This window comes from Schistocerca serialis, chromosome 4 (genome assembly GCF_023864345.2).
Source record: "Schistocerca serialis cubense isolate TAMUIC-IGC-003099 chromosome 4, iqSchSeri2.2, whole genome shotgun sequence".
Classification (NCBI taxonomy): Eukaryota; Metazoa; Arthropoda; class Insecta; order Orthoptera; family Acrididae; genus Schistocerca; species Schistocerca serialis.
The window spans coordinates 574,255,610-574,278,787 of NC_064641.1; positions in this window are offsets into that span (position 1 = coordinate 574,255,610).

Sequence of the window (23,178 nt, forward strand, 5' to 3'; positions counted from 1 at the left end):
TTGCTTTTTATTTCAATTCCCTCTCGGCACTGTTCTTAATTTGCCACCTTGTGAGGCCGGAAAAATAACAACAGAAATCTGGACGACAGTAGGAATCATACTGCCTGCAAGACTGGGAACGGACTTGCATGTCTTGCGTGTATTACGGCGTTTATATGGTAAAATTTTCATTTGTTGACAAGGTGATGTAAACAACTTTTACTACAATCCTCCAGTATATCACAGGATCACGCTGTGAACTTCTATTACTGTAAATGGCAACTTTCGGAAACAGGGTCTTAAGCGCGAGGCTTATTCATAAGGAAACGTAATAAAGCGTCGACTTGCGTCCTTCCTTTGTATGGAGGCGTCTGTAACTCTTCCAGGGAAATGCAGCCACGGACGTTTAGCGGGTTGAGTCACGGCTACTCATTCCGTAATTTCAAGCGTAGGACGGACTCGGTTACGTAACGAGGCATCGTCGCGCAGGGAGGTCGCGCTGTATTCAAGAGAAGAGAGGTTTCCTCCGGCAGAGAGCGTCCAGCGTTGACACTTACTCACCTAGTTTCTTCTGTCACTGCTCAGGTGTACGTTCTAGCCCTTTATATTTCAGTTTCTTTAAGCCAAAATGGAAATAGTTACTTAGGATAAAATAGACTGCCGGAAAAAAGTAACATCCTCAAGGACTAGGCCATTATATGACAAGTGATGTGACAGGCAATTCATCATTGATAACAAATTCAGACAAAATGAAACGTGCATGTCATAGTAACGGGAATCCAAACAGTTGCGTCAGTATACCCCTCTCTGGCGGCAACGCATGGGTGTATTCTCGCATGCAAACGATCATGAAGGTGCCGAACGGCATCCTGTGATGGATTGTCCCAAACACCTTGCACCTTTCGCTGCAGTTCGGCAATGGTTGTTGCAGGCCCTAGAGTACGACTGAGTTCCCGCATCACCGTGTCCCATATTGATCTGGTGGTATTGCTGGCCAGAGCAGTTGTACACCACGAAGAACACGCTACGTTGCAGCAGCCGTATGTAGACGTGCACTGTGCTGCTGGAAAAACACTCCACCTTCCTGTCGAAGTAATGGCAGTGGTACGAGGATAACAGTCTGTGTAATGTAGCAGGTGCTGGTTACTTCACCTGCAGAAACACCAAATGTGACCGTGAGCTGTAACTGCTGGTCCTCCACAAAATGAAGCGTGACATGGGACACGTGTGTCGTGGGCGACTAATCTGCGGAATAGGCCTCTCACCAGGACTCCGCCGTGCACGTGTACATCCATCACTCGCTTACAAAGAGAGCCGATTCGCTGAAGACTACGGGGTGCCATTCCACAGTCCACTCGATTCTTTCACGACACCAGAGTAGCCGTGCTTGTCAATGGAAATGGAAGTGAGCGTATGGCATAGTTGGCCGGGAGGTTCCTATTCAGGGAAGTTCGGCCGCCAAGTGCAAGCCTTATTTCATTCGACGCCACATTGGGCGACCTGTGCGCCGGTGATGAGGATGAAAACAGCACAACACCCAGTCCCCGAGCGGAGAAAATCGCCAACATGGCCGTGAATCGAACCCGGGCCCGCTTGCATGGGAGGCAAGCACGTTACCACCCAGCTAAGCAGGCGGACCGTGCTTGACGATGTCGTGGTGTCACTGGTAGCCGGCAGAGACACAGGTGACCATAGTCCTGCGCGTGCGAGCGGTCCCCAGTGGTGCTTGGCGGGACATCACTTGCTACGTGTGTCCTCATTTCTTCCCTTGATTATGGTCGGTCGGCTACTGCTGCTCTCACAATGCGTCGATCTTGACGTCCATCTGTACTATCTGGACGTCCAGAACCTGGTCTAAGAGTGCGGAAAAGTTCCACAGGCCACTGCTGATGTCAGCGACACACCACCACTACATGTGCTAGCTACCTGCAGGCAAATGATGCAACCCTGTTGAAATGGCTGAAGTTGCTCAGCAGGTCTACGTACTCGTCGCCCTGGCGTGGTTGTATCTTCGAGTGAATACTGCACTTGCACACATTGTTCTCCTCTAAACACAGCACAGTTACCGCCTGCTAAGCCAAAACAGCGGGGGCACAGACACTTCTTCAGAGCGCTGTCTGATCATCGATGACTGTGACAAATTAATCATTAATACTAAAACACCTCAATATGCACATCATATAGTTTGGTACTGTCGAACACAGTCCTTGAGGGTATTGCTGGCGATGTAGTTGGTTAAGTTCAGCACTATCGTCGTATCAAGACACCTAAAGATTGAGTCTGAAATGCTGTTAACTAACTTTCGTCCCCATTAGCAACTTTCTCCAGTAGTAACTTCTGATAATACCGCAATGTGGTATTAATACTTAACGACTCAGGACAAAAATAAATACGGCTCTTTCATCGCATAGGTTCCGTTAGGCACAGCTCACTGTGCTTGAGTTTTTTTTTTAAATCTGTTTTATTTTGTTGGCGTTTGGTACACCTGCATTCCAGCACCAAATTACATTAGTAGTACATGTAATGATTACAAAACATTACATCAGCACATTCGGAGAACGCAGACGTTTACTACCATATATGCAGGTTACAATCACGAATAAATTCCACAATTATTTTGTAAGAGTTTACATTTTCTGGTGCGTGGATAATCGTGACATTAATGTGAAATCGGTATTTGACTCTTGTACAAAGTTACTTGTTGATCACAATACTACTGACATTAAAAGAATATTCTGTTTTACTCGATGATTTTCCTTCAATTACAACGAACTGTGACGTCTCTGCCAGAAAACCACGAATCCAGTCACATAACCGAGACGATATTCCATTAGCACGCAATTTCACCACAAGTCGCTTGTGTCTTAAAGTGTCGAAAGCCTTGTGGAAATCTAGAGATACGGAATCAATTTGAAATCCCTTGTTAATAGCACGCACTACTTTGTCTGAGTAAAGAGCTAGTTGTGTTTCACAAGAACTTTGTTTTCTAAAACCCTATCGACTGTGTGTCAATAGACTGCTCTCTTCGAGATAATTCATAATGTTCGAATACAATATCTGTTCCAAAATCATTCTGCATTTTGACGTTAATGATACGGGCCTGTAATTTAGCAGATTTTTCCTTGCTTTTCTTGAATATTTGTGTGACCTGTGCAACTTTCCAGTCTTTGGGTACGGATATTTCGTCGAGTGAACGCTTGTATATGATTGTTAAGTATGGAGCTATTGCATCAGCATACTCTGAAAGGAAGCTACAGGGTATACAGTCTGGACCGGAAGATTTGCTTTTGTTAAGTGATTCTGTTAAGTGATTTAAGTTGCTCCACTTCTCCTAGGATATCCACTTCTACGTTACTCGTGTTGGCAGCTGCTCTTGATTACAATTCAGGAATATTTACTTCGTCTTCTTTCGTGATGAAATTTCGGAAGGCTGTGTTTAGTAACTCTGCTTTGGCAGCATTGTCCACGATACTATTTCCATTGCGTCGTGAAGAGAAGGCATTGATTGTGTCTTGCCGCTATCATACTTCACATACGACCAGACTCTCTTTGGATTGTCTGCCAGATTTAGAGACAATCTTTCGTTGTGGAAACTATTATAAGCATCTTGCACTGAAGTTCGCGCTAAATTTCGAGATTCTGTCAGAGATCGCCAATCTTGGAGATTTTGCGTCCGTTTAAATTTTACATGCTGTTTTCATTGTTTCTGCAGGAATAGTCTGACCCATTTTGTGTACTAAGGAGGATCAGCTTCGTTGTTTTTTAATTTATTTGCTATAAGTCTCGGAACTGCTGTCGATTCTGTTTCTTTCAATTCAAGCCACATCTGGTCTACACTTACATTGTTAATTTGGAAGGACTGGACATTGTCTCTCAGAAAGGTATCAAGTGAACTTTTATCTGTTTTTTGAATAGGTATATTTTTCACTTATTTTTGGAGGATTCGGGGGTTACAATATTCAATCTCGCTACGACAACCCTGTGTTCCCTAATCCCTGTATCCGTTTTGTTGCCTGTTATTAGCTCAGGATTATTTGTTGCTAAGAGGTCAAGCCCGTTTTCAGACCCGTTAACTACTCGAGTGGGCTCATGAACTAATTGTTCGAAATCATTTTCAGAGAATGCGTTTAGCAAAATTTCGGATGATGTTTATGCGTGCCTCTGATTTTAAACATGTATTTTCTCCAACATATCGAGGTTAAATTAAAGTCACCACCAACTGAGTCGGGTACATGTTTGAGATTAACCTCAAGTTTTCTTGAGTAGCACGAGGATGGGGGAGAATGTCAGCTGCGTCCTTTTCGAAGCAGCGATCTGGCTTTAATCGAAACGAGAAACAATAGAAATCTTGAAACTAGGTGACTCGCTCCTCGCGAATGTGAGCGTGGTGTAGTCGAGAAAAGCTTGGGGTCATCCGCGACCGGCGACCGCCGTTGAGTCAGCGGCCTGCTATGTGGACCGCATAGGGGCACCGCCTTACGTCAGGGGCCGGCCCCGCCTTCCACGAACACGAGCCGCGCTGCCTGGCGGAAAGATACCTCGCCGCGATCAGAAAAACGACTAGGGCGCTGTTTCCCTCTCCGAACCAGCAAAAGGGAAAACTACAACTTTCTACACCGTTGGCCATTGACATTGCGAGACCATGAAAGCGACATGCAACATACGTCAAGTTGGCATGGAGTGTAACACAGGGTGGCGCAGGAGATGGTGAACCATTTACACTTATATTTATTTCAAAATTATGACACGTATCAGTCGACCAAGAGATTATTGCACCTGGAAGTTTCTTATCGTGGCTTTGCATGCAATCCGGGCCTCAATACAGACAAGTGCCCCCAGGGGCTCAGCATTCGTTTGCTGGGTACGGGCTTGGCGACCCCGGGGTTCCTGAGCTGGGGACTGGTAAGCGCCGCCAGTCCCCTGTCACCGTAACCTCTAAGCATACTTCAACGACCACCGTGCGGCGCGGCGGTGGAATGTTGTGTGTCTCAGGGAATGGGGATCTTGGCTTGACCGCCCGGGTCGCGAGGATGGAATACACCTCTATAAAAAACCCCTCAATCTCAAGGTGTGCTGCGCGCCGATGAGATGCATGGCTGTTGAGGTGGAACAGTCGTTAGCGGGCGACCTCTGGGGAGTCTGCCGCACCTCAGTTGTATAAGGCTTACCTAGGCATGCGGGGCTCTGTCTAGGTGGACTCCTAGTTCCCTAGCTGCTCGTGGGACCGAGATGGAACCCTCGAACTTTTCTTCTTCTCCCCCCAGCGGAAAGGGTGGGCCGCTGGTAGGTTCTAACACCCAATCTCACAAGAGGGCTCGTGTAGCCAGTCCTCCTGATTCAGGTAGTAGTAGTAACAGAACGCATGCTGCTTCGCAGAATGTGTTTCTTATAATTAAAAGAAAAGATGGGAGTTTCGACAAAGTTTCGCCATTTTACATCCAGAAAGGCTTAGAAGGTATTGCTGGTACATTAAAATCTGTAAAGCGCTTGCGAAATGGCACCTTGTTGGTTGAAACATCTAGCTTCCAGCAAGTCCAGAACCTTCAGAAGGCACAATTTCTTGGGGAGTTTGCGATTGAGACTGAATTTCACAACACCTTGAACTACAGCAAGGGTGTTGTGACTTGCCGAGCTCTCGTTGATATTCCCCTAGACGAACTGAAGGCTGAATGGTCCCGGGAAGGAATTGTCGACGTGCAACACGTTATGAAACGGGTGGATGGTGCTCTCCTGAAATCTGACTCGTTCATCCTTACGTTTAACAGCACCAAATTGCCCGAGTATGTGAAGGCAGGTTTCCTACGTCTCAGTGTACGGCCTTATTACCCCAACCCCATGCGGTGTTTTAAGTGCCAACGCTTTGGACACACTACTCTCGGTTGTAAAGGGGAAGCCACTTGCGGGAAGTGTGGTAAAGCCGCCCATGAGGGAGTTGGTTGCTCCTCTCCTCCCAAGTGTGTCAACTGCTCTGGGGATCACCCTGTGTGGAGTAGGGAATGTAGAGTTTTCCTTGAGGAACGGAAGATCCAGGAACTTAAAACCACCAAACGCATCCCGTACGGTGAGGCAAAGAAAATTTACAAGTCCCTGCAGCCGCCCACGTTCGCTGCTTCCTTTTCTTCCGTTCTGAAACAGCCAGTCTTGAAAACTGATGCCGCTACACAAACGGAGGTTGCTACTGTCAGCACTAGCACCTGCGTTTGTCAATGTACGTGTGCTGCTGCTGTTCCTGTGAAGCCTGCTGCTCCTCCCCGGCCTTCTGACCGGGCCGTGGTCGCTGACGTTATGGAACCTCCTGCCCCTTCCCAGGTCCAGTCTTGTGCAATGCCCAGCGCTGCTACACCCCCTACTGCTTCTGAGGTTTTGGCTCCACTGCCACCTCTGGCCAGAAAATCGAAGCCCAAACCAAAGGTGAAGACTCGACCGCTCAAGGAGACTGAAGTTCTACAGTCTGCTGATGTTGATGTCGTTCTTTCTGACGTCTCTCTCGACTCCTCTTCAGAGGCGATGGAGGTTGATGTCAGACTGGGGCAATCATCTCGCCCCAAAACTGAGCCTCCACCTGTTGTGGCCTCTCCTCCCCGACAGAAAGTGCGACTGAAGGTCCTCCCACCCTGATCGATGGCTCCCATTATACAGTGGAACATGAATGGATTCCGGGCACATGTGGAGGAACTGCACCTCCTAGCACGGCAACGCCCCCTGTGCTTGTGTTTACAGGAAACACATCTAAAACCCTCTGATGCTCCTGTACTCAGGGGCTATACGTTGTATCGCAAAGATGACCTGACTGGAGACAGAGCCAAAGGCGGAGTCGCCGTGTTTGTCACTAATGACCACCACTCCTCTGCTCTCCCCCTGGACACTGACCTGCAAGCAGTTGCAGTTGCAATTCATTCCCGTCGAAGGCTTACTGTTTGCTCCCTTTATTTACCCCCTCTGGATGCAATGACCTTAGACGCTCTCACAGATCTTATCGACCAACTCCCGCGCCCCTTTCTCCTCCTGGGAGACTTCAATGCCCATCATGTCCTGTGGGGCTCCACTTCTCTTTGCGCTCGAGGTCGAATTTTGGAGAGCCTCCTCACATCTCAAGTGTTGTGCATCCTCAACACAGGTACTCCGACTCATTTCTCTACTGCTACAGGGTCATTCTCAGCCATTGACCTATCTTTCTGCTCTCCAACCCTCACCGACTCTGTTCACTGGGAGGTCATTGACGACCTTCATTCCAGCGATCACTTCCCCATCCTCATTCGTCTCCTGGATGGTGTATTGCTGCAGCAGAGGCCGCCATCGTGGATGGTTGGCAGGGCTAACTGGCCTCTGTTCACTCGATTGGCTGTCTTTGAACGCCACAACAGCGTACAGGAATGGGTGGATCACATCACACTTGTGATCCATCATGCTGCTGACCTGTCCATGCCACAGTCTTCTGGCCCTCCTAAGCGGCGCCTTGTGCCTTGGTGGACGGAGGAGTGCCGTTCAGCCATCCGGGACAGGCGTGCGGCTCTTCGCCGATTTAAATGCCGCCCAACAGCAGTCAATCTTACCGCCTTTCGCATCGCGAGAGCCAGGGCACGCCGTGTCATTAAAGAGAGCAAGAAAAGGTCATGGCAGGAGTTCCTGGACTCCATCAACCGTTCCACTTGTTCCACAAAAGTATGGGAAGCCATCCGGAGGATTTCCGGTAAACGCAGCCGTCTACCAATAGCTGCAGTCCTGAACCAGGGATGCCTCCAAACAACACCCAGAGCCATTGCTCAGACGCTGGCAGAGCATTTTGCACAAAGTACTGCCACTGCAACCCAGGATCCAGCATTTCGTCGCTACCGTGCGACTGTCGAACGAGCGAAGCTGGACTTTCGGTCGAACAATTCTGAGGCCTACAACTCCCCTTTCTCCATGTGGGAACTTGAATCGGCACTTACTGCGGCTTCTGACACCGCACCAGGTTACGACCGCATCCGGTACTCCATGCTTCGCCATCTGCCAGCGGCGTCAAAGGAAATCCTCCTCGAATGTTTTAATCTCATATGGCGGACGGGAGTTTTCCCCACCTCGTGGAGGGAGGCAATCCTCATGCCTCTCCTCAAACCAGGCAAGGACCGCACATGTCCCAGTAGTTATCGTAGTATTGCCTTGACAAGCTGTGTCGGAAAGACCCTGGAACGAATGGTTAACCGTCGTCTGGTCTGGCTGCTAGAGACCAGGCAGCTCCTTAGCCGCTTTCAGTGTGGATTCCGAAAATTTCGGTCCACAGTCGACAACCTGACACTCCTCGAGGCGGCTATTCAGCAGGCTTTCCTCCGTCAGCATCACTGTATCGGTATCTTCTTTGATATCAGCAAGGCATATGATACTACTTGGAGACACTGTATTCTTGCACAACTGCATCAATGGGGCTTTCGTGGCCGCCTCCCCATTTTCATTCGGTCTTTCCTGTCTCAGCGGTTTTTTCGGACCCGCGTTGGTAACACACTGTCTGATCGCTTTGAGCAGGAGAACGGTGTCCCCCAGGGCAGTGTTTTAAGCGTTACCCTCTTTGCCATAGCCATAAACAGTATAACGTCTACAGTGAGGAGTCCAGTACAGTGCTCCTTGTTTGTGGACGACTTTGCTGTTTTCTGTTCCTCCTCCAGTGTTGCAACCGTGAGCCGTCAGTTGCAGCTAACAGTGCGGCGGTTAGAGGAGTGGGCTGCAAAGACAGGTTTTCGGTTTTCTGCCGATAAGTGTGTTTGTGTTCCTTTTAATCGTTCTCGTCGTCTTTTTACTTTGCCTGCCTTGCATATGGGGGATGCTGTCCTACATTTTAGAGACGCAGTGCGGTTTCTGGGACTAATTTTTGACTCCAGGTTGTCATGGCTGCCACACCTACGTGACTTGAAAGCCAGATCCCTGAAGGCACTCAACATCCTCAAGTGCCTCAGCCACAGGTCTTGGGGCGCGGACAGGGCGCGTCTCCTTCAGTTTTATCGGGCTTTTGTGCGTTCGCGGCTGGACTATGGGTGCACAGTATATGGGTCAGCGAGGCCGTCTTATTTGCGGATCCTTGACACTGTCCACCATGCTGGGATTCGACTGGCCACGGGTGCTTATCGGACCAGTCCCATACCAAGTCTCTGTGCTGAGGCTGGCGAACCGCCACTTACCATTCGGCGGCAGCTCCTTCTGGTGCGCCAGGCTTGTAAGTTTCTTGCGGCTCCCAGCTCGCCTGCTCACCGCCTTGTTGCCCATCCACCTCTGGAACGCCTTTTTTCCCGCCGTCCCCGGGCTACGTTGCCGTTTGGGATCCGTGTGCAACGTGTTCTAGAGTCGCTTGGTGTGGAGTCTGTACAACCCCAAATCCAGGGTTTTAACCACCTGCCACCCTGGTTACTGAAGAGGCCCAGAGTGATTTTAGATTTATTGCAGTACAAGAGGGGTTGCACTCCTGCCACCGTTTTTCATGCAGCATTTTCTGCTGTTTTATCTGAGCACCACGACTATGTAGCGGTTTTTACGGATGGGTCGAAACAAGGGGATTCCGTTGGCTGCTCCGTTGTTTTTCCGGATCGTGTCCTTAAGGTCCGACTGCCTCCGCCTTTCACGGTCTTTGATGCAGAATTGTCTGCGATCTTGCGGGCGCTGGAGGAGATGAGACATTCTTCCTCTCCTAAATTTCTTGTCTGTTCCGATTCCCTCAGTGCCCTTCAATCATTGCACCATTTGTATCCGGCAGTTACAGTAGTCCAGACCATCCAGGATGCCCTCCTCCGACTACAGCGACTGGGGAAGGTTGTAGCTTTCTGCTGGGTTCCGGGGCATGTTGGCATTGCTGGGAATGAAGGGGCAGATCTCGCAGCCAAGGAAGCGTGTCTTGATCCACACGTATCTCAGTGTGCTATCCCCTTGCACGCACTCACCTTGCTGTTGAGCTCACGGGTCATGCGTCGGTGGGAGGATGAGTGGCTGGAAGTGACTGACAATAAGCTCCGTATAGTCAAGCCCACAACGCGTGTGTGGTGTACTTCCTTTCAGCCCCATCGACGGGACGAGGTTCTCCTCACTCGGCTTCGAATAGGCCACAGCCCTATGACGCATGGCTTCCTGCTCCGGCGGGAGGACCCTCCACTGTGTGGTGCTTGCGGCGTCCAGGTCACTGTGCGCCACGTTTTATTGGATTGCGTTTTATTTTCTGACCAGCGGGCCGCGGCTGCCTTGCCAGCGGACCTGCCAACTCTTTTAGGCAACACTCGGACGAATGTGGTTAAAGTTTTAAAGTTCTGTGCCATGTCGAATGTTTTTACAAAGATTTTAGGGAGGGGATTTTAACTTGTTTCCTGTGTGACAAGCTCGCCCATATTTTATGTAAGTGGCCAGACACTGACGGTTTCCTATGTCATTCTTGTCGCTATGTTATCCCTTACCTTAGGTTTTACCTTCTCAGGTCGTATTTTCCCTCTTTTCCTGCTTTGAGTGTGTTTTTCAGTTTTATTAGGTCTCTCCACATTCGTTCCTTTTACTGTGTGTCAGGGCGCTGATGACCTCGATGTTGAGCGCCCATAAACCCCAACACACACACACAATACAGACAAGTGTAATGTGCTGCGAATACGTAGAAAGAAAGATCCTTTATCATTTAGCTACAATGTAGCAGGTCAGATACTGGAAGCAGTTAATTCCATAAATCATCTGGGAGTAGGCATTAGGAGTGATTTAAAATGGAATGATCATATAAAGTTGATCGTCGGTAAAGCAGATGCCATTCATTGGAAGAATCCTAAGGAAATTCAAGCCAAAGACAAAGGAAGTAGATTACAGTACACTTGTTCGCCCACTGCTTGAATACTGCTGAGCAGTGTGGGATCCGTACCAGATAGGGTTGATAGAGAAGATCCAACGGAGAGCAGCGCGCTTCGTTACAGGATCATTTAGTAATCGCGAAGGCGTTATGGAGATGACAGATAAACTCCAGTGGAAGACTCTGCAGGAGAGACGCTCAGTAGCTCGGTACGGCCTTTTGTTGAAGTTTCGAGAACATACCTCCACCGAGGAGTCAAGCAGTATATTGCTCCCTACTACGTATATCTCGCGAAGAGACCATGAGTATAAAATCAGAGAGATTAGAGCCCACACAGAGGCATACCGACAATCCTTCTTTCCACGAACAATACGAGACTGGAATAGAAGGCAGAACCGATAGAGGTACTCAAAGTACCCTCCGCCATACACCGTGAGGTGGCTTGCGGAGTATGGATGTAGATGTAGTAGATTATAATATATTCACACCTGATTGCATTGATAGTGTAATGGGTTTCCCTCAGTCATCACTGTATTTCTGTATTGTAATGTCACCCCGTGTTTCCAATAACGCCCAAGTACAGTAACATCGAGGTTGATTAGTAACAGAACGAACCACATAAATATAGAATCAGATAATCATGGAGAACTGATGTCAATGGAGGACATGTTCAATGTGAGCATCATTTTGCCTCTGTAGCTTTTCAAAACGAACACTCGCCGGCACAGAATTTCATCTTTTGTGTTGCACATTTTTATACTGCTGTCTCTCAGTTCCACTAGATCTCAAGGATGCTGACTGAAGTCTTCTTTTTAATACACCCACAGAAAATAATCGCAGGAATAATGTCGGGGCTGTGAATGCCAAAGTTGGTCGCATTGAAGACGATGAGAAAAGCTGCCAGACAGCACTCTTTCACTAATCGTTTCATGTAAAAATGGAAACAACATTGGCTGAGTGTGGGCGGACTCTAGCCTGCACAAACCATTGCGTGTGCATTGCAAGTTGACTGAGATCAAGTGCTGGAAGGAACTGGTTTCTCAGCCGGCCCATCTACCGTTCAGAGTTGAACGTTTCGACGACAAAGGAAGGGCCAGGTGATCCGTGACTTGATATGGCAACTCCAGTAGAAATTTTTTTGCTGTAGCTATCACTTTCCTCAAAAGTCGCTGGATGTTCAGTAGCCCAAAACTTCACATTTTGTTTACTGACCGCCGCCATTAACATGGATGTACGCCTCGTCAGAGAACCAGTCGTCATGCCGTAATCCTTCCCCTTCCCTCTGTATTAGTCAAGCAGCAATCTTACGCATGTTTTCTTTCTGCGAGAACATTATGGAGCACTGTCATTTTGTAGGGGAAAAATAGAAGGTGCGAATGAAGATCGCACTGAATAGAACGATGCGATATTTCAAGTAGGACTGCGGCTCTGTTCGTTGACTTACCGGGGTTGCGTTGCATTGCCACTCTCACAGTTCCAACATTTTCAGGTAATGGGATCTGAGACACACGTAGCTTCTTTGGTTACAACATTCTATCGTTTTCAGATTGCCGATGCATCATTTTCAAGTTGCTGATGCAATCTGGTAGATCGTGTTTTAGCTGAAGCCCATCTTCCGTTAGAATGTTGACGGTAACGTCTCGCTGCAATAATGCCGCTCGTTTCTGCGTATAAAAGCACTGATTTGGCTGTCTGTTGGGCAGTCAGCCGTCTGTTGTCCGCCATCTTAATAAACTGATCTGAGTTTAGCACTAGCGGACTACACGAAGAACTCCATGAAATACCGGGCTTTACGAATATGTCGTTTGAAGCCTTGCAGTACCAAAGAGGGTGAACACTTTATGCCCACGTTTCGAACATATGATAATCTAGTCAGTTACTTTATATTTTAAAACTGTGAAAAAATATTTATCGTTTTTAATGAATTCTTCTGATTCCATAAATGTTTTAAATTTTTCATTTTAACTTAACCCAAAATTTAAGTCTTGGCAGTGGATATCACTTTCCCCAATAAAAGTCATACTACAAAATTGTTAACGCTTTCGTGGCCACTTGTTAACGAATTGCCTGTTGGTTTCTGTCCCTGGTTCTTCGGCCGACGTTCGTTTAATGATTTTCTGACGTTTCGCCAGCACGAATGGTTGGCATTGTCAAAACTTCACCCTCCACTGCTGGTGGTGGACTGGAGTCGAGTTCGCGCCAACAGATTATATGTACCTGGTACGCCAAAGTCCAAGGGCTTTTCCGTGGGGATTTCCGGTGCGGTTCTCCCTTGCTACCTGCAACGGTCGTTCCCTGCAGCACGAGAATCCAGAAACCATTGGCCTTGAGGCTTACTTCTTTTTGCGTGGAATTAGGCGAGCGGTCTGTGGCGCTGCAGTCATGGACTGTGCGTCTGGTCCCGGCGGAGGTTCGAGTCCTCCCTCGGGTATGGGTGTGTGTGTTTGTCCTTAGGATAATTTAGGTTAAGTAGTGCGTAAGCTTAGGGACTGATGACCTTAGCAGTTAAGTCCCATAAGATTTCACACACATCTGACCATTCTTGCTTACTTCTTTCTTGTTGAAGCTATTCTCATGTTTACGTATTTATATAGCTTCTCTGAAGAAGCGAGTGTGATAGCTCTTATCTACAGAAAGAACTTCTGCATTGACGAATTTTACTATGTGGTCTGTCTCACAAAGTGGTTGCCCCTCCAGGACCGATTTCTTCACATGCCGCTTATGTTCGATCATCCTGTGTTGAGTTCCCACATGTACATGGTATGTGGTATATTCCCGACGCTGTCAATCGGACTTTTTTCCTTTGCTGGTGTGAGACACTCTAGTCCACAGCCAGAAATGGAGGATGAAGCTTTGAATATGCCAGCCACTCATGCTGGCGTAACGTCAGAGGAATAATCAAAGAAACGTCGGCTGAAGAACCCGAGACAGAAGCCAACAGGCAGTCTGTCAAAAGCCATATTCAGTACATTCAGGCTGAGGACCTTACTTCAGTAAACCTTTAAAATGCTTGTTATTAGTGGAAGTCAACAACAGTTAACAGAATTAGTATTTTTTGGGTTTTCTTTTAGGATGCACTTGAAGTACCCCCCCCCTTCCCCAACCCCCCCCCCTCTCCCTGCCATCTGGTGGGGTCTGCATAGAATACTGTAGCAGGTAGATGCGAAGACAGCAGGGCACATGTGGCGAGGGTGGTAGTGGCGGAGACTGCAGGCAGGCGCAGTAGGGAAAATGCCGAGCGCTGTAGGGGTAGCGCCGTTCTAAACTGAAATCAACATTCACATTTTTTGGAAATGTTAAGCGGGACCCCTACAGGCCCACACTTGCATGGCAACCATTCAAAACGCTCTGTCACCTCTGCTTTGGTTAGTATCTGAAAAGAATTCCGCCGAAAATGCAGCGATTTATTTTCGTTATTAACCATTTGTAACTTTCAGAGCAGTGTCACGAGTGGAGAATTTTGTATAAAACCCACGCGTTTCTCTCGTTGTCATGTTTAAACCTGCTTCTTTTGCTAAAACACAGCAGAGTTTACAGTCTCACCTCACTAACATGTTGTGCAGACGCAACTGCGAGAGAATTCTTAAACAGAGGTTTATTAAGGGAAGGTTTACTATCTTTGGCCCGAAACAGCATTCTTTGAGAATTTTTTTCTCGGGATGTGTCATAGATGCCAATGTCAAATTTGGTCAAAATGTTTATTGATGCTTCCTCTACAAACTGGAATTTTTTCGACCTGAAATATCGAAGAGCAAAGGCGGAAGTGTCGTCGGAACGAAACAAAATTTAGATGTAGACCTCCACGCGTGGTATGTCACAGATCAGTCGGTTCGTCTGAAATCAAAATTGAGCTGACGTTAGCGAAGTATATAAGATTCTTTAGGAGCTGTACCTCGCTTAAGTTATTTGGACCATAGGAAACAAAATGGCAGCCATTTGAAAAAAATAGGGTTTTTTCATCGATTTTTCGACTTCGTCGGCCAAGTAAAAATATTTATAGTTGATGGATCGGAATAAATGTGGTACAACTCCTAGACAATTTAGTTAGCTTCGTCGGAAACAAAGAATCATACCTATCGGTTCAGTAGATTTGAAGTTACCATACCGCACGATAAAAAAAAAGGTCATTTCGAGAAAAACGAGTTTGAAGTTTTGACTACATATACATGCAATATTATGTAACGTACGTTCAATCTGCTATTCCAGGTCCATAAACTAATCCTTCCTCTTCCTCATAGAGGGCGTTCTGCTCGATCTGGGCCATCCTGCGCTGCTCCAGAGTCGCTCGTACGCCCGGTGACAAGCGGTTTTCGGCCTCTTGAATTCGGTTCGTCCGAATGCTTGGCGAACTGCGTCGAATAGAGTCCCAGAGTGACGTCCATCCTTGTCATGGTCTTCAGAATGGCTGACTACCCTTCGTTGAAGCTGCTCACTGCCAGGAAAGTCGCAATCTCCACAGTCTTCGCACCAGAATGCAAAAGCTTAGGGGCTAACTTCCAAACACACGCGTTCAAACTTTCATTTGTGTGTTTCCTCCCAAGCACCGGTACAATAACTCGTCCTCCGAAAGAAAAAAATTGCTGCGTGAAAAAGGCCGATTTCAGGCAGGTTCATTTTTTTGTTCAACCGCGAATTAGAAACATTTCCTTTCCGTATTCGGAAAAACCATTTCATGGGTGGATTGTAAACACTTTTATAGATCCAAAAATGCAATTTAAAAAAAAAATCGATTTTTTGAACCAAAACATACTAAACCTCCCCTTAAGTGAGGAACTGAGGGAAAGAAAGATCAGTATCTTATTATAAAGCACATCCTCAGTACAAAATAAACGTTTACTGTGTTCAGTTATGTTGTTCTAAAACCCACAACATTTCTCATTTCACTAACTATCGATGGCCTTTAAAAATTAGATTCTTTCATCGAAAAAGTCTGTAGTTAGTGGAATGACACAGTAGATAATGAAATTTTGCGTAATAACCGTATGGCAAAATACTCTCCTCTCTGTACGCTATCATTTCCCAAAATATCATTTCGATATCTCAAACATTTTATGAAATATGAGGCTTGCTGTGGATATTTCAATCTGGTTTTATCGCTGGCGCAGCGCCATCGCAAATGAGTGTGCTACGTCAGATTAATTTTCTCGAGATTGGTGACAGATAGAGACCTCCATTTGTTACCTAAATTTCATATGTAGCAACCTTTGGAGAAAAGAGAACCACTTGCATGAATATTAAGAGCTCAGATGGAAACCCAGTTCTAAGCAAAGAAGGGAAAGCAGAAAGGTGGAAGGGGTATATAGAGGGTCTATACAGGGGCGATGTTCTTGAGGACAATATTATGGAAATGGAAGAGGAGGTAGATGAAGATGAAATGGGAGATATGATACTGCGTGAAGAGTTTGACAGAGCACTGGAAGGCCTAAGTCGAAACAAGGCCCCGGGAGTAGACAACATTCCATTAAAACTACTGACAGCCATGGGAGAGCCAGGCCTAACAAAACTCTACCATCTGGTGACTAAGATGTATGAGACAGACGAAATACCCCCAGACTTCAAGAAGAATGTAGTAATTCCAATCCCAAAGAAAGCAGGTGTTGACAGATGTGAAAATTACCGAACAATCAGTTTAATAAGTCACAGCTGCAAAATACTAACGCGAATTCTTTACAGACGAATGGAAAAACTGGTAGAAGCTGGCCTCGGGGAAGATCAGTTTGGATTCTGTAGAAATGTTGGAACACGTGAGGCAATATTGACCCTACGACTTATCTTAGAAGAAAGATTAAGGAAAAGCAAACCTACGTTTCTAGCATTTGTAGACTTAGAGAAAGCTTTTGACAATGGTGACTGGAATACTCTCTTTCAAATTCTGAAGGTGGCAGGGGTAAAATACAGGGAGCGAAAGGCTATTTACAATTTGTACAGAAACCAGATGGCACTTATAAGAGTCGAGGGACATGAAAGGGAAGCAGTGGTTGTGAAGGGAGTGAGACAGGGTTGTAGCCTCTCCCCGATGCTATTCAATCTGTATATTGAGCAAGCAGTAAAGGAAACAAAAGAAAAGTTCGGAGTAGGTATTAAAATCCATGGATAAGAAATAAAAACTTTGAGGTTTGCCGATGACATTGTAATTCTGTCAGAGACAGCAAAGGTCTTGGAAGAGCAGTTGAACGGAATGGACAGTATCTTGAAAGGAGGGTATAAGATGAACATCAACAAAAGCAAAACGAGGATAATGGAATGTAGTCGAATTACATCGGGTGATGCTAAGGGAATTAGATTAGGATATAAAATGTAGACTGGCAATGGCAAGCAAAGCGTTTCTGAAGAAGAGAAATTTGTTAACATCGAGTATTGATTTAAGTGTCAGGAAGTCGTTTCTGAAAGTATTTGTATGGAGTGCAAAATGGCTCTGAGCATTATGGGACTTAACATCTGTGGTCATCAGTCCCCTAGAACTTAGAACTACTTAAACCTAACTAACCTAAGGACATCACACACATCCATGCCCGAGGCAGGATTCGAACCTGCGACCATAGCGGTCACGCGGTTCCAGACTGAAGCGCCTTTAACCGCACGGCCACACCGGCCGGCTATGGAGTGTAGCCATGTATGGAAGTGAAACATGGACGATAAATAGTTTGGACAAGAAGAGAATAGAAGCTTTCGAAATGTGGTGCTACAGAAGAATGCTGAAGATTAGATGGGTAAATCACATAACTAATGAGGAGGTATTGAATAGAATTGGGGAGAAGAGGAGTTTGTGGCACAACTTGACTAGAAGAAGGGATCGGTTGGTAGGACATGTTCTGAGGCATCAAGGGATCACCAATTTGGCACTGGAGGGCAGCGTGGAGGGTAAAAATCGTAGAGGGAGACCAAGAGATGAATACATTAAGCAGATTCAGAAGGATGTAGGCTGCAGTAGGTACTGGGAGGTGGAGAAACTTGCACAGGATAGAGTAGCATGGAGAGCTGCATCAAACCAGTCTTAGGACTGAAGACCACAACAACAACAGCAACATTTTATGTAATATGCACCAAACGCAAAATCATAGCGACTTCTATTTTTCATTGAAAACGTTTTCGAATTTCGCTCAGTGTCTTACTTCCACGTAAACATCACAATAACTATGGCCATTAATGAAATGATAGGCACGCCATCATGAACCTGACAGTAAAGCTACAAGTAAACCAAAAATGATTTTTATTCATCGAACGGTTTCTGTAAAATATTTTGAGGAAGATTTCAGGGCGTGTGCCTCGATTCTGTCATCACCGACCGGCCGAATTGTAGCAGACAGTGTCGTCCTCCCATTCCTAACAAGCGAATGAATTCGCCCAGCGCTTTGGACGAAAATTCGTCACTGCGCATCAGTCACCGTATCCTGCGTGGACTCTAGTACACGTTACTGGAAATGCGTTGACGTTCTTAAGAGTATGCTCAAAGATATTTCATTTTATTGACCCGACTTACACATCAGTATTCCATTGAACAGTGTGTTGTTAATATCAGTCAACAATAATTAACGAACTACGGAAACTTTTGGAAATTTGTGGTAAGGTCTTATGGGACCAAACTGCTGAGGTCATCGACCCCTAAGCTTACACACTACTTAATCTAACTTAAGCTAAGGACGACACACACATCCACGCCCGATGGAGGATTCGAACCTCCGACGGGGGAAGCCGCGCGGACCGTGACAAGACGCCTCAGACCGCTCGACTACCCTGCGCGGCAGCGAATTTGGTTTCTTTTTGATATTTTCTAGAATGGGCAAAAAGTACCACGGTGCCAGCACCTGGCATTACAGTATTGAATGCCACTATCTCATTAGCTCTGGTTAACACAGCCTGTAATTTAGAGAGCAGACATCACAATTCTAACGTGTCAATTCCGGCGGTCGTGAACATTATTCAAGGTCTGCATGACGTTCTCAAAAAGGCAGTGTGTTGTCCGTGCTTTTATGAACTGCGTAGATCAGAGACTCGACTGTTGTCCTGGCCAACACGTTCTCCTAATCTGCCAGACACTAAAACATGTGGTTACGGGTTGCCGAGAGACTGGCACGCCACCACCCATCAGTCACTAAGATTGATGAACTCTCTAACTGAATAGCCATGGAACGACGTTCTTGTGTCTGTCATCCACTTACATCCTAATACAAAACGGGCTGCCCTTCTTTGAACTTTTTCGATGTCCTCCGTCCATCGCGTTTGGTAGGAATCCCATACCGTGCAGCAGTACTACAGAAGAGGACAGACAGGTGTAGTGTGGGCAGACTCTGTAGCAGATACTTTGCATCCTCTGAGTGCTCTTTCAATAAAACGCACTCTTTGGTTCATCTTTTCCACAACATTTTTTATGTGAACGTTCCACTTTAAGTTGGTGATTTATCTGGCCATAAATAAGCAACCAGTCGTTCTTTTTAGTTTTTTGATACGATTTACTCTACCATAAAAATGTTTTCGAGTCATTGCAGCCTCATCATCAGATGGAGACGTTAAAAAAACGTTATGCTGAGGATCAAGTGTACCAAGATGCTGTGCTGATGCTGCTGGTGGAAATGACGGAAATTTAGTAATCGGTGACATACAGTCTATGAAACCGAAAATTTGTTACGTTTTAGGTATTTACAATGCACTGCCTTGTGGTATCAGTATCAATTCTGTTTCTGTAACGTACATTATCATGCTATGTACACAAATGTACACTGTTCTAGGTGTCTGTATTACTGCACAACAAACAAGAGAATGAAGTCTAGAATCTCATACCATTAGCCTAATTTAAACGGAGGAGGTTTGTGTCGGATGCACTTAGATTCCTACCTGCCACTATATAACAAAATAAACCCTAAGAAGTGATGGTCTTATGTAGGTAGTCGGTAAGGGGGTGGAAATGATCTGTTCAGTCGCTCAGTGACCATATTGGCACTCAATGGGAAAACGAGAGAGAGAGAGAAGGCCGAAATACTGAATCCTGCCTTCTGAAACTTGTTCAGTGTGGAATGTCGTAGTGTCGTTCCTGCTTTCAATCATTGCACAAACCCCTAAACCTCAGATATTAAGGTAATTGATCATGGAACAGAGAAAACTACAGTCGCTTGATACTTGAAACGCATCTGGATCGCACATCTTTCGGATTCTATAGAGGTTATGCAAAATAACTTGTTCACTTTGTAGTAATATTTTATTGTATGTGATTGGAGCAGCGAAGGGTACTTAGCGACTGGAAAAAGAAACTACTGTCGTAGGACAGATGGATGCATATAATTATCGACCTACACCACTGACTATGTTGGAGAATTATGGAACATGTTTTATACTCTCGTATTACAATGTTTTTTGGAGAACTAAAACCTCCTCTGTAAAAAACGACATGGATTTCGTAAACATAGATACTGCGAAACTCAGATCGCCCAGTTCCTTCATGAGATCCATAGCGCTGTAGACATCAGTGCCTAGGTTGGTGCCGTGTTTCTTGACTTCAGGAAGGCATTTGACACAGTTCCGCACTGTAGTTAAATGAAACTAATAACAACTTACCGTGTATCGAGGCAGATTTGGGACTGGATTCAGGACGTTCTTGGAGACAGAACTCAACACATCGCTCTTAACGGAACGAAATCAGCAGATGTAAAGGTAATTTTCGGACTTCACCAAGGCAGTGTTTACCACATACAAGGTGATTTAAAAGTTCTGTTCCACAGAACAAGTAGGCTGAACCAGAACTCCACCTACAAACTTTCAGAGGTCGTTGTATGGAACAAAACAAAATAAAGATATCTAATAAACATAGACTCTTGTGGTTGATTTTTACTTTTAATTGGTTCTATAACTATGTTTATAGCTGGACTGGGTGCTAATTTTGAATCTGATTTAAAGAAAATTATTGCTCTTTCTACTTTAAGACAACTTGGTTTAATAATAAGAATCTGACACAAATCTCTTCTACTGCAGTCTCTTTGTTTTCCATATTCTGAGAGATGATAGTATGGAGGAAAACAAGAAAAAATGACTAGTAAACAAAGGCTCTGAAGTGCATACCTGAAGAGTTAACACCGCTTCTTCAGTAGATGAGATGTATTTCACAGTAGTGAAGATGAAGAAGTGCTCACAGCTCGTAAGGTATACACTTTAGTGCCCCCTTTACTCAATATCTTTTTCTTCCTTTGGTCCATACTACCACCTAAAAATGCTTATCAGTGGAGTTCTCTTTGACCCTTTCTGTCCTATGGGACATGACTTTTGAATCACCCTGTATATAAACGATTTATTGGATAATGCGGAAGCTCCATGTGGCTGTTCGAAGAGGATGCGGTTGTCTGTAATAATACAGCCACTCAAGAAGGTTGTAACGAAAGGCAGGAAGACCTTCAGAGGATTCATGAATGCCGAAGGGACTCGCAGTGATTCTGAAAGTAAATAAATGTAACATATTTTAAGTAAATAGACGACGAAATCCACTAATAAACAATTAGATTAAGATCAATACGAACGGAAAGTACCGTACAATGTCTAGGATTAAAAATCCAGAGCGATTTAAAGTGGAATGGCCACATAAAACAAGTAGTAGCAAAAGCTGATGCTGGGCTAAGATCCATGGGAAATGTAATTCGTCTACGAAAGAAGTGGTTTTGAAACATCCCCTTAGAAAAATTTATGAATTACTGTGCTGATAAACTTCTTACGTTATTTGATTTTCAAACAGCTGAGCAGAACTGAATGTACTCAGACATTTCTCTCTTTACTTATTCTGGTCGACACTAAACTGACACACAATATTTTTTGCGCAACGCAATCTGGCATTTAATAATCCAAACAAAAGAATGGCCCTGACTAACAATAACCTACACCTTTCATGAATCACTTACCTCACAAAAATCTTCGTTACTCGAACTACTGCAATACAGTGAGCGCCAATACTGCCAGCTAAATAAAGGACAATAACTACTGAATGCACTAACTACTGATACGCATAGTTAGCAAATGAAAGATTATGATAGAGAACAAACAATGTATTTACCTGAATAATATTCCAAAGTCATCATATATATGTCAGTTCATGATATACAGTAATACAAATTTACTCTTTCTGATGGACACACGTCCAGATCGTCCGCTCTCAAAATTCTGCCATCTCTCTCCCCACATCCACCACTGCTGGCGGCTCACCTGCCCAACACTACAATAGCGAATATTCCAACAATGCCAACCAGCCACAACTGCACACAGCACAGGCAGTGATTTTCATACAGAGCGCTACTTGACATTACCAACATAAAAATCTAAACAGCCTACTTACAGTTTAAAAAACGCTTGCTCGACCGATTCTTTAATACTGCTCATCAGTCCGGGGCCTTACCATTGTGGACCAATAGAAGAGATAGACAAGATCCGACGAAGAGCGGAGCGTTTCATCACGGGATCGTTTAGTCGGTGCTGTAGCTCTACGTAGATGCTCAACGAAATCCAGTGGCAGACGCTGAAAGAGAGGCATTGTGTATCAGCGAGAGGTCTGCTATTGAAATTCTGAGATAGTATTTACCGGGAGGGGTTGGGCAGCATATTCCCTGCTCCAACATTCATCTCGTGAAATGAGCAAAACGACAAAATCTGAGAAATTAGAGCTAAGACGGAGGTTTACCGTCAATGATTCTCACACGCGCCATTTGCGAATGGAGCAGTGAAGTGGGGAACAGACAGGGTTACACGAAGAGCCCTTCACCAAAAGCCGTCAGGTGAGTTGCAGATTATAGATGTAGATGCAGAGGCAGAAACTCTCCGTCAGAATTTTAGAAGGGCACTAATGACAAAGGAATATTTGTGGAGACATTGCTAAGGGCGGTATTACACTATCAAATTTCTTTCTCAAATATCTTTGTCAAAGATATTTGATGGTGTAATAGGGAACTTTGTCAAATGTCGTCCAATATTTGATCAAATCTAGGGCCTCGCTGTAGATTTGTCAAAGAAGTCGCTTGTCTTCTGTTCACTGCAATGTGACATGTTACCACATGGAGCGCTAGCATCGCTGAAGCGGCGTTCTGTCGTCCGTAGTGTTATTATAAACATTTCCAGTAAATACAATTGGTGTGTGCCGACAACTACAAAATTAATAGATGTGTGAAGCTGATGGGGCGCTTTACAGCGTGAGGCACCCTGAATACAAAAATAACCCCCTCCTGAAGCAAGGAATCGGAGTGTTACAGTGAGCCTATCTTCTGCAAATGTAGCAGTTCGTAAGTGAATATTGTGCTTTGTGACTTGAGGACACACTTCACTGAGTACATACAGAAATGTATGCTCATCCATTCTTAAGTAATTGACATAAGACTTGACGTCCTCCACTATAAGCTCATGTAACAAGTTTTGTTGAAAGCTTTTATCGCGTCGTCGTAAAACCCACGGCT